This window comes from Lolium rigidum, chromosome 5 (assembly GCF_022539505.1).
Source record: "Lolium rigidum isolate FL_2022 chromosome 5, APGP_CSIRO_Lrig_0.1, whole genome shotgun sequence".
NCBI lineage: Eukaryota > Viridiplantae > Streptophyta > Magnoliopsida > Poales > Poaceae > Lolium > Lolium rigidum.
The window spans coordinates 64112472-64122953 of NC_061512.1; positions in this window are offsets into that span (position 1 = coordinate 64112472).

The window sequence follows — 10482 nt, forward strand, 5'->3', positions numbered from 1 at the left end:
GGGGCTATTGCTGCCCTCATCGTCGTCGTCATCGCCGTCGCCGCCGCTGTCGCTGCTCCCGGCCGGCTCGTCGTCGCTGCTGTAGCGGCCGCCGGCAGGACCCTCATTGTCCTCATCCTCCTCGTCAGCATCGTCGTCCTCGCTGTCGAAGTCGCTGAGGTTCCCGGGCCAGGGGCAATGGCGTTTGGCCGGCGGCTCGTCGGAGGAGCTATCGTCCTCCTCCTCCTCCTCCTCCTTCACCTCCTCGGAAGAGGTGACCCCCTCCCAGGAAAGGCGGTCGTCGTCGCTTTCCTCCACTGCTTCCCCATTGGCGAGGAAGCGGAGGTCACTTTCCCCGTCGCTTGAGGACTTGTCATCCTCGGACCAAACGGAGAAGTCGTGGTCCTCCTTGTCCCACGCTGTTGGGGCAAGGATATCGTACGCCGCTCGCGTACCCCACTCGGTGTTGATTCCCTGATGGGAGAAGACACGTAGGAAAGACCCGACGAAGTGGAGGAGGAAGAAGAAGAAGACATGGCGGCGGAGAAGGGCTTTTGGAAGTGCTAGTGCGAAGGGAACTACAGGAAGTGGCCAAATAAAAAGGGGATATAGCGATTTAATGCTTAAGCAGTTTCCGAGGACGTGGTGCCAGAACTGTCAAATCGTGCAGAGGAGTTGAGGAGGCAAAGACGTCATGATGAAGAATACTGCGACGGCTCTGCCACGACATGACCCCTCAAAGGAAAAACAGATGGTTTTGATATTATCATTACCAAAACCAGGGGGGCATGTGTTATCACCAGATTTTGGCCAAATCAGGAGATGGGCCGTAAGTGAAGATGGGCTTTGAAGATTACACGTGGAGCATCTTTGAAGCGGCCTTGCGCTAGGAGTTTGGGCTGAATTGCCCATGTATCTGTAATATAGTAGATCGCATCGTGTTTTAGAATTAACGAGATAGAGTTTAACACGTGCACGGTTAGGTGCACGTCCAGATTAGAAAGTCCCTTGGACTATAAATATGTATCTAGGGTTATCGAGAAAGGAGGACAATCATCGTTCACAACAAACACAAATCAGGCGCATCGCCACCCCTTCCTTCGAGGGTTTCTTCCGGGTAAGCACCATGCTGCCTAGATCGCATCTCGCGATCTAGGCGAGATACGTTTATTCGTCTACCTTGTACTGCTTCGTGTTGAAGCGTTGTTGATGGCGAGCAGGTACTACTTATCATTAGGTGTTTAGGGGCTGGCATTGATGCTTTCTCGTGCATATCTGCGTGGCAATGCCGTCCCTCGACACCTAGCTGCCCTTACACCTATCCAGGTGTAAGGGCAGCATCTTGCTTGTTCGTTACTTAGTAGATCCAATCCGTTATAGTTGCTCCTTGCTCCGCAAGGATTAGTTTAATATCTGCATAGTTAGGCCTTATGTCGGGGTCGGATGATCCGGTAGTGCGTTAGATGTTGTTTACCGTTCCTACAAGGGATGTTCCGGGAATTGACGTTATGTTGGTTTTTAGGCCTCTTGTAGGGGTAGTTTTCATCATCTTCCGTATCTGCTAGGCCCGATCACGCGTAGGACGTTCCGGTTATGCGGTGAAAGCCCTAAGCTGTCGTGGATCGTTTTAGCTTTGTTTTGATCAAGCAGGATCCCCATGTCATTGTAAATCCAACGTGAACCATGGGGCGATCGGCTCCTTGAGCCGATCCACGGAGGCAACTCGAGAGCCGATAGGGCTCGTATTTAATGTTTACGTGTCTACCATGCAGGAACAATCGAAGCACTCTAACACCTTCCTGATCGGGTTTAGGTCAGGTGGCACGCCCTAGCAACCGCCAGGACGTGGCTGGAAGATTTGCGGGACGACGCGAGGTGCCAGTGTCCACTAAGCGGCCTTGGGAGCCTCCCGGCTCTTCGTGTTGCTTAACCATTGCCCGTCGGTGGGTTTTGGAGGGTAACAAGTAGGAACCATGTAACCAGGTACATACTAGCATTGTTTTCCGCAACAATACAGCACATCATTCTTATTCATAAACCAGTAGTGAACTTGAGAGAAGAATAACTTGATATGGTTGGCTTTAGTAGAATGAGAGCACTATAGCTGCTTAAATGTGAAGTTATAATGGATGCATCCCCCTCGTAACTCTAGAAAAATAATAAATCACTCGTACCTTTACTAGCTCAAACTGAAATAAAAACAAAATGGAGAAGTACAGCTAAAATATATTAACCTGTTGAACACTCTATGATCTTGGTTAGTTGGATGAGATTTAGATGAAAACTCCTAATTAAGCAGGCACATTGTCGCTAAACTAGGTCTAGAGCACCACTACATGATACTAATATTGGATCGTCATGTTCCAATTTTTACACCTCCCATGCACAGAGAAAGAGAGAGGAATATATTGGTGTTTTTCGCTTTCTTTTATTTACGCATGGGCTACGACGACATGGTTATGTGCAACCCTTTGTTTTACCGTCATTCCTTGCCTCTAGGGTTTATTCCTTTTCATTACAACTAGGGGTTCCCAACAGAAACTGAAGTTGCTGTAACCTATCATGGTTGTGGGGTAAGTGAAGCTCCAAGCTTGTTGCTCCAAATTGATATCTTCGGGAGTTCTCATCTCTCAAACATCCAACTAGCCCCATTCCCGATCGACTATTGTTAACATTTTTTTATGTCATAAAAACATCAAATCACATGTGCGAGTATCACGTGCCCAGTTGCTTTTCTTTTGTGACGTGTGTGCATGCAGATTTCCTAAAAAAGATTTAAGAACATGTCTGGTTTGTTTGGAATTCAATTATGTCATGATTGATAGAATAGCTGTTAGGGGTGGTTTTAGGGCATGTACAATGGTGATATCATAGCCGTGCCACGTAGGATAAATGCTGAGGTGGAGAAAAAAGAAAGATAAAAAAAATGCCTTCTCTTAGCTAAAAGATCATATCTTAGCACAATTTCTCTCACCACAAATTTAGGATGTCTCGTTACTAAAGATAAGACTAAAAAATAACCCATTCTACATCATATTTTATTGTTATATCTAGATTATGTGGCAGGAGCAAAACATGAGCGGTTGTGTTATTTTTGTTTTCGAATTGATTGTCGCGTCTTTGTATTCTTACAGTGTACAATGTTTTCTGAAGAAACATACTTTCAGCTAACCATATGGGAAGGTGAGGATTTTTTTTGCCGATTTAAAATACTAGAGATTAGAAGAAAATCGATGTCCTAGCTAACTGGTACGAATTAATATTTTTGGTTGAATCAGCATGAAACGAGATCTTAACCTTGTGATTAGAACACCTCTTTATGCATGGAGATTGATCACTAAGCAGAATCGGTAGAGGTCGTCCGAGGATAGTGGCCCTAGTAGAGAGGGGCATCAGGGTGGTGTAGATCCCAGGATGCCGCCCACTAGTTGAAAACAGGCCTTTCGTCAGGCCCCTTTGGTCCCGGCCGCATCATGGGTCGGGACTAAAGACCTGCTCGAATTCACCCAATCATACGACACCCATAGATCCCGGTTCGTTAGAACTCATTTGTCCCGGTTTGTATCGGGACAAAAGGGTTTTGCGGCTCGCTGCGCTTGTCGGTACCCCCTTTAGTCCCGGCTGGTGACACGAGCCGGGACATAAAGTCGAACGGTTCATTCCCGCGGATGTCGATAGTCCTCGCCATCATTGGCGCGGAAATCGATTGTCACGCGCCGCGCGGCCACAGGAATTTGGGTCGCCGGCGCCGACGGCCAGCCACGGGAATTCATCACCTGGTGGCTGGCCTGTTCATCTTCATCTTCCTTTCCTTTATATGCCTCACATCTTCTCCACCATTGCCACACACATTCTTCACATCCCCATCATCTCCTCTACCAAAAAGTTCTCGATCTCTCTCCGTCGATGTTTTGGCCTCAATGGAGTACCTCGCGCGTGACCCGGCTCCTCGATCTCGGATATACCACCTCATGGCCGAAAGGATGTCTTTTAAGATTACGGTCGCTCTCCGTGCAAGAAGGGTGGAGAAGTGGATCAGCGCCGTCAAGAGGGACTATCTCAACAACGCACCAATCAAGTGCGCCGGCCCTCGAGAGGGTGATCCAAACTTGAAAGCATATAAAAATCTCAAATAATATGTGGTTAAAATACAAAGATATCTCCAATCGGCAAACACTGATTCAACATGTAATTACCATTGGTATTTATCTAGAATAATCAAGCAACCGAAAAGGCTCCATTTTAACTAAGAATTTGTAAAAAAAGATAGGAGAAGATAACCTTCCGTGTGTTGCATACCTAGCCGATCTGATGCTCAAGCTTTAGAACTTCTGAGAAAGTCCCAAGACTAGATGTGCGGCAGCCATTTGAGTTGGCTAGAATCAGGGAGTGAAGGGGAATGAGAAATATGAGGCTAGGAGATGGGGATTTTGGGGAAGAAACATGATCTAGCTAGCAGCCATGGGAAAATTTAGAAACAAATGGAGAAGACGTACAGAATGGAAAGTGGCCTAGCTGGTAAACTAGAGAAGCTTCAGTTTCCACCGACTGGAACATACCGTCCTATAGCGCTGAGACATAAAACACCCTGATATTTTTTTCTGCAATTTCAGAAGACTGGGCCATGGCCCAGTATGGTCCACCAGCAGCACCGCCAGTGCTTCCCGCGTGTCTGCTCTTGATTGATGACGATGATAATTACAAAGTCGTCGTGATGGCTATCGTGGTGCCTATCTGACACTAGATCGATATCCCCTTCCCGGCGAACCCTCCTAGCATTTGTATAGGAGGCTAGGTCTCAGGTATTGTTACCGGGTCAGTTACAAGTTGGATATAAACTCTAGGATTCTATGTCTTTGGTCTTCTCCTTGTTCAGCACGTCGGAAACATGTGCCTTAGGCGCTTCATAATTGCTAAATTATCTTGGGCTTCTTGGTTCTTAGCAGGTCATCAGGTGGACCTGTTGTTGCTCCACACTAGGTATGTCAATGATGGCACCTGAAGGGTCACGCCCGCGCCACCTTTCAGGTTGTATTCTCGAAAAAAATCATAATATAATTATCAAGTCAAAAGAATAATTTATTTTTCTATTTTTAAAATAGACATGTGAGTTTTTATAAAAGAAATAAAGTGTGCTCAGTATAACAGATAAACGACACCTTAGATTCTTTTTCTTTTTATTCCCTCAACTTGTCTTTTTCATAAATTTTCGAAATTATGGAATAGGATTTTGCTTTAACAAGTTATTGTATCATGAGTTCCTGACCATACAAGGTAGGATCAGGTAATAATGTTCATGTGCTCGTTATTCCGAACCATTACATATGACTTTGAGCTCGTGACTGAACCTGCATGAAACTATGACATTTTTTCATCGTCCTGATATGCAAGATAGTTATAGCATGATAACCACTATGAGTGATGACAGCAACTGAGAGACATATAGGGCGCGTTTGGTTGCCTGCATCAGATTCTTGCACCACTGCCGCAGCGGAAAGGAGTCCCCTGCACGTCGCAGACGGGCCATGGGCCATAAAAACCACGTTGTTTGGTGGCCTGCATAGAGTATTTTCGGCCCGTAAAGATTTGGGCTCTGCCCGTTTGGTAGGTCGGTTTTCAGGCCTTGTAGCAGCCTAGAACGACGCTCCTGTTGTTTGGTTGTAACCCAGAATCTGCTTCTGCTTACCTCTTACCTTCGGTGGCGAGGTTACCAGCGATCAACAGCACAAGCAAGAACAAAATTCACAGTTCAGGCAAAATTAGCACTGATCATAGTTCAAACACGGTCATAGTTCATGACACAGGACTATCATAGTTCACGACACACCATACACGATCATAGTTCAACAGACGACAGGAACATCAACTAGACACATACATGGTAGCAGCGACACAGAACCAGGTTAGCTTCAGACATGACTTTGGAAGACGACACACCTGGTGGCGTCGCCATGGTAACGGCACATGATCATCACCTTAGTGCAGGTGTGGTCGAAGATGATCACATTGTACTAGAAGGTGGACACCTTCTTGAAGGTGAGGAACTGGCTTATCTGCAGCTGATGAGCGACGGCGAAGGCCGTCCACGCCTGGTAGATGTATGCGTCATCGCCTTCTCTCGCCGTAGTCATCCTCCAGTAGCAGCCAGTGTTGGTGGTGATGATGATGTTCGAAGGGATTTCTCTGAACCACCTGACGAAATCATGCGGGATCCGTAGTCGGTTGAAGGTGGGCGTGAAGACGATGCGCATGAACTGGTCCAGCCCTACGTCCGGCTAGATGTGTTCGACGTTAGCCGCCCTTCGCTTCTTCGACGGTCCCTCCTCGGGGGTCTCAGTAGGTGACCCAAGCTTGAGTTTCTCAGTCTGCCACAAGAAAACATGGCATTAGAGGTGTGCCTGCTCACAAGTATATAGATGAAAATGAACATTAAAAACATGTGATGCCTCATACATTGGCTCACACGGCAGCTCAAAGGACTGCCTCCAAACTAAGTCTAGTGTGCAAGTAATCACACACACACGACTAAGTTTGAGGGCAGTATCTTGCCTTCCAGTGTGTCATTGTTCAATCATTGGCCAGTGCACTAGACAAACAGAATGAGGCCTCATATATTGGATCACACGGCGGGCAAATGGACTGTGCGCAAACTAAGTCTAGTGTGCAAGTAATATGTCACACATGACTAAGTTTGAGGGCAGCACCCTGCCTTCCGTTGTGCCATAGTTAAATCATTGGTCATTGCACAACTGGCCATTGCACAACTGAAGAGGTACAAACATGCAAAGCAAGGTAGCATAGGCCTCATACAATGAGCACATATAGAGGAGATGTTTGATCTGAACCAATGGCATGGTGATGTTCAGTCATGCCATAGGTTCTGATCAATCATCTCCTCATACTATGATACCCGGTTACAATCATCGGCCTAGTTTAATCAGAAACAACACAATCTAGAACAAACTAGCGCGACTCATTCCGCACAGCTATCTGAACATGCTAAACCCCAGCACAAAAAACCCTTCCGCTCTTTGCATGAACAATAAGATCTGGCAGTTTCAGCAATCCACAGTCCGATCTAGGAAGGATTTACCACAATCCGATATTAGAGTAATAGATCTAAGCAAATCCACACCGTGAAAAGCAAGAACTGGACAAGAACAGCAAAAAATGGGGATGAACACCTTGCAAACATCAATCCGAACACTATCCTAATGGAAACCCTAGCAAATCTAATGTGCATGTCGTCGCAAATGACCAAGATTGGCATGTTCTAGCACAACGAGTACCAAGGTGAGAAGGAGAGGTCATTACCGCCATTGTTCCGATCGAGGATGAGCTCGAGGTCGGGCGACCTCGAGATGCCGATGAAGACAGAGCAGGTTGCGGCCGATGTCACGGTGCTGCTCGCCGATATCTCCTTCGGTACCGGTGCTCCTCCGTGCGGCCGTGCGGCGGATTGGTCGGCAGGAGGGGAACCGCCGGGTGATGTGACAGTTTGAGGGAGGTCGCGACTGAGAGGAAGGAGAGGGAGCGGTGAGCCTAATTATGGCGCGTGTTCCCGAAGGGACGCGGCGTTTCCGCCTCCCTTCTCCAGGCGTGCAGGCTTCTGGCCGCAACGGGCCTGGCCGCGCCCTGGAGAAACTGTCATTCTGGGTGTTCCTCCACGACCTGTCCCGTGGTGCTTTAAAACTCGGTTCAAGCAAGAACGCAATGGGCTGCAGGCATCCAAACGGACCGAAATTTGTTGGGCTGATGCGAGCCAAGGTCCATCCAGACTACCAATAGCTCTGTAGTGTCCAGGCCCAGGTAGCCCATCAGCCGAACAATCAACACCCTGACACGCCCATTCTTTCCCTTTAATTACTCCTTAATAATGGCACAATACAAAGGGTCCTGCATCTGAAGTTGTCCATGAACTGTTCGATCCAATAGCAGCTCTCACTTATCTGTAGCTACAGGATCCGCATGTCCAGCATCAGCCATCTGTCGGGCGCCAAGCGTCGTGCATCAATCGATCCGTTCAATCCGTCGATAGTCCCTTGGCCGTCTGTCGATCGATGCGTCTGCGTCCATTGACGGCGCCCGACTAGGTTTTCCTTCCTACCCTCAACCTGAAGTACACCTCTTGGTCCATTGACCGCGCACGTCGTCGATCGGCAGCTATTTCTGGCGTGCAAGCCATGGTTTCCCTCGACGTCGACGGGCAAAGCTCGCGCGCATGGCCGCAGCTCGGCCAAACTCGCGGCGTCGTTGTCCGTTTCTTTCTGACGGTGTGAAATGATTTGAGCAGCTCGGTCGGCATCAGATATACCTGACGGTTTTGGTACAGAATTTGTACGTTGGCACCAACGAGGTTTGCTGGATTAATCACCTAGCTGCATCCTGAATGGATTTCAGTATATACCTGTGAAATTTCGTAAGTGTTGGTGTTGTGAGCGTAGGGGCAGCTGACTACATCAAGTTAGCAGTCAAATGAGAACAGACATGCGGGTTTTCCGTGCTCACTCGCTTGCGGTGCAGGCATATACACCGTGAAACCAAGTAACCGAAACCCAAACCAAACTAACCACAATCTAGTTATTACCTGCTATTTTTTCGGTTTCAGTAATACTAACCGAATTAAACTTGTTAGAATTCGGGTTTAATAAACCCACCAGCTGAACAGAACCGAACGGACCGAACTGAGCAACTAATCATCAATTTGGGCCTAGGCCCAACATTTTATAGCGCCCTAGGTGTGTTGGACGTTTCACAAACTGCTCTTCTTATGACTTCGGTGGTTGATGTACTAGATTTTTCTTAATATAGAGTGAAGCCTTCATAATAAAGTATGTTGCTCGTAATTTTAGCCACCCCTAGCTTAGATCCCTCACAAGCGATGCACCGGGGCCAAAGTGTTGCAACCTCCCAAATAGCAGCCGCCTACGATTACTGCTCCTCTATAGATTTCTTGTGCAACTGATGCTTTCTTCTATTGATATGCAAATCAATATGTGTTTTTTTCGGTGATGCCTGCTATTTTACAAGTTAGTTGATTTATTCGCTAAGCATAAACCAAACTGAATCTGTCGATTAACCGAATCGTCTCGTTACCACAATTTTCATGCATGTTTTATTTATTGTTCTCGAAAACCAAATTTGTTAACAAAACTAGAAACCCAAACCAAAGTTCTTGGTTAAAACACGAATGTCCACCACTAAGTGCACCCGGCTTATTGTCAAATAAGATTGCTCGGGGCACCTAAAATAACCCGGACCTAGTAACCCCATGAACGACGATCAAGAGTGCTCATTGATCAAATAGCGGACAACATTTTTGCTCTTGCCGACTAGCAAGGGGATATCCAACTAGGTAGGCCCACGAAGCGAGTCATTGACCAAGTCCATGGTGGCCCAAACTAGTCGCCATCTCTAGCATCCCGTTTACCAAGGCCAAGCACGACGGAGAAGACATGTCGATGCAGAACAAGCAAAGGAATCAATTGTGATAATCGAATAGTGTTTAGATGACTCTTCTGCATGATGTAAAACCATAGGTCAAGTCATCATCTATATAAGGCTTGACCTCCTAGCCTGGATAGCCTCCATATCTTCCATCTTCGCCACCAGCAACACTGTACTCATATAAAGACATCAATATAATCAAGCAGGAATAGGTCTTTACCTCCACCGAGAGGGGCCGAACCTAGGTGCATCCTGTCGTGTACCAATCTCGTCCAGGTACTCAAATGTCGTCATTGTCAACCACCATTCGTAAAGTACCCCTATAGCATACGCTTCGTCCATACCAGGACACCAACCTTTGCCCCTGTCCAATCTTGTGACATGAACTTTTTTTAATGTTATTTGTTTCTCAAATTTTAAAACTAATATACCAATTTTTTTCGGAAATAATACAGCAACGCTTTAGACCCGAGCAAAAGGTTGCTTTTTGTCCAGGCTCGAAAGAAAGGAACCTTTCTCTCTAGCCAGAAGCGATAGATTGATGCATGCCCGATCCAACATGGTGCAGTGGGACCTATCGCTTGGGAACGGAGACAAATTAAGTGGATTGGCCATGCAGTAACCTATCCCTCGTGGCCGGAGAGAAAGGGACTTTTCCTCGAGTATGGAGTGTCACCGTATTATTTCCAGAAAATTAACATATTATTTCCGAAATTCAAGAAAAAAATATATACGCATATGTTGTTGTCCCCATTGCAATAGGCCGCAAGAAACTTTGCTTTGGAGAAATGCTAGAATTTGTCCTGGAATTTGGTATCGGATTGGATATGCTAGAACTTCACTACTCCCTTTATTAAGAAAAAGATGTCGCAATTTATCTGAATTTGGATATAGCTAGATACTATTTAACATATAGATATATCCAAATTTAAACAAATAAGTATGTGACATCCTTCTTTGGATGGAGGGAGTACAAATTTTAACTTTGGTAGTTACGTGAAGAGCGAGAGAAGATCGGGTGCACCCAAGCACCAATGTTAGTATTATTCAAAATTT